The following is a 2,435-nucleotide window of genomic DNA, read 5'->3' as shown; positions in this document are numbered from 1 at the left end:
CATCCACCGTGGAGAGTACTTGCAACTCCGTTGTTTGCTTCTTTGAATTGCAAATTCTAAGAGAGACCTCATCTTCTTACACTCTAAATTTCATATTCCCCAACTCTAGATCGACAATAGCTCATTCGATGGCCAAGAAAGGATGACCAAGAATGATAGGCACCTCTTGGTCCATTTTTAATCCAATGCCATGAAGTCCGCCAGAAGAATGAACTTGTCCACTTTCACAAGGACATCAAACAATATACCCAGCAGTCTTTTTATAGACTAGTCCACTATCAACTATCATATAGAGGTTGGTATTAGGGCATCCAAGCCAAGTTTCTTATATATGACAGAAGGTATTAAGTAGATGCTCGCCCCAGGTGACATAGAGCTTTTACAAACTCATGTGTCCCAATTGTGCAAGGAATAGTAAATGAGCCAGGGTCATCCTTCTTTACGCAACCTTACTATGTATGATAGTGCTACACCCATGAGTGACCTCAATGGTATCACCTTTAACAAGTTTCTTCTTGGACATCAACTTTTTCATTAACTTAGTATATCCTGGGATCTCATGGATTACCTCAAGTAACGGAATATTTATTGATGGGTTGCTAAGTTTGGTCATGAACTTCCTAAATTTGTCACTTTCCTCTTTTTTATGCAATAGTTGAGGGAATGGGGTAGGAACTTGCATGGTCGTCCTTGTTTCATATTGTGGCTTTCTAACTTCAACCACTTCTTCATCACTCTCATTGATCTCTTTCTATCACTTGCATATTTTCTTCGAGGCATCACCTCCTTTGCTTTATCTTTGAGAAAATTTTCGCTCACATCTCCTGCAAATGGCTCATCAAGTACCTTCCCACTCCTTGTGCCAATTTTTAGAACTTTAGCATCATTCTTTAGACTAGCAATCGTGTCACTAGGGAGTCCACCTCTAGGTCTAACATTTAGTTGCGTAGATATTTTCCCGACTTAGGTTTCCAATTGCTTGATAGAAGTAAAGTGAGACATCACGGTTTGACAAAGTTGAGAAAAATCGCCTTCTAACTCATAGACCATTTTGTCTGTTCCTTCTACTCTATTCAAGATCCTTGTCAAAACATCCTAGATCTTGAATTTTTTGGGGTCGATAGTATTTGACTCCTTGGCTTTGGTACGGTCATGAGGAAGAACATAACGGTCATAGTAATGTTCTCAATATCTCCAATCTTTATCCCTTTCATGGTCTATCCAACCTTGATTCCCACCTCGCCTTTGGTAGGTAGGGCAGGAACCCACTGAGTAGTTAGCCAAATAGCGAATTCCCTCATCCAACATCTTTTCTTCTTCTTCATCATCTTTATAAGATTTTAATTCTATGACATTGACCTCTTTCACGGGTGTGCCCATAACATGCTTTGTCAAGCGTTCAAGTTAGGTCATCTTTTCTGCCATGTACTCCTCCTTTTCTTCATTCCCTGATATTTGTTCATTGTCGACCATGAAAGTCATAGAAGGAATCTTGGGAGATTTGATTACTTGGGTATTCCAACCCCAATTTTGTTTTAACACTTTTTCAATCAATAGAAAGGTCGTGTAGTGGTGCAACATCACTAAGGAACCACCCATCGTATTATCTACCATTGTTTTGATTAATGGATCAAGGGCATGGTAGAAGATCTCAAGAAGCATTTTCTCTGGGACTTCATGATTTGGGCATTGAGTAAGCTTACCATTAAACATCTTCTAAGCTTCGAACAATGGTTCTCCATTCATTTGCCAAAAATTCACAATCTTGTCCTGATTTTGAAGCATTTTTTATGGAGGGAAATATCTATCAAGAAACACCTTAGTAAGCTCATCCCAAGATGTAATTGAGCCAGGTGGAAGTGAGCGGAGCCATGAAACCTCCTTGCCCATTAATGAGAATGGGTAAAGGTAAAGCCGAATGGATTCTTGAGTAATATGTGCTATATTGAAAGGTGCACACACTTCCAGGAAATTCTTCAAATGGACATTTGGGTTCTCAAAGGCTTGACCCCCATACAGTCCTTTCATTTATAACTTGTGAAGCATAACGCTAGTCACATGAAAGACTCTGTTCCCATTAGTTAGTGGGATACAGATTGCACTTGTTTGTCCTGCCTTATTTAGCGAGCCTTCATTATCTATAAGGGCATAAAGGGGCCTATGTGCTTGCGTTATCACTCATAGTTTCGTTCACACTCATTGTTGCATTAACACTTTGATCACCTAAAACAAAATTATAAAATAATAAATAAAGTAAATTATACCACCCCGGGTATTCCCAAGTAAGAATTACACTGCACAAGTAAAATCTATATTTCACTCCTCGGCAACGGCACCATTTTGATAACACTCAACTCACACCCATAATTTAAAAGGGAGGCGGTCGTTGTCAAGTAACCCAATTTAAATTGGGGTCAAATGTCAAGGACTGAATT

General features: G+C 39.3%; 1 non-coding gene across 1 annotated transcript; it reads left to right on the top strand.

Moving 5' to 3' along the window:
- The first annotated feature begins 1,672 nt into the window (after nucleotides 1-1,672).
- LOC124899883 lies at nucleotides 1,673-1,778 on the top strand. The gene has a single exon (XR_007057446.1). It is a non-coding gene; the product is annotated as a small nucleolar RNA R71 (small nucleolar RNA).
- Nucleotides 1,779-2,435: the final 657 nt, after the last annotated feature.

This window comes from Capsicum annuum, chromosome 6, assembly GCF_002878395.1.
Source record: "Capsicum annuum cultivar UCD-10X-F1 chromosome 6, UCD10Xv1.1, whole genome shotgun sequence".
In the NCBI taxonomy this organism is placed as follows: domain Eukaryota; kingdom Viridiplantae; phylum Streptophyta; class Magnoliopsida; order Solanales; family Solanaceae; genus Capsicum; species Capsicum annuum.
The sequence above is the reverse complement of the archived record's forward strand: the minus strand, read 5'-3'. Positions and strand labels throughout refer to the sequence as shown.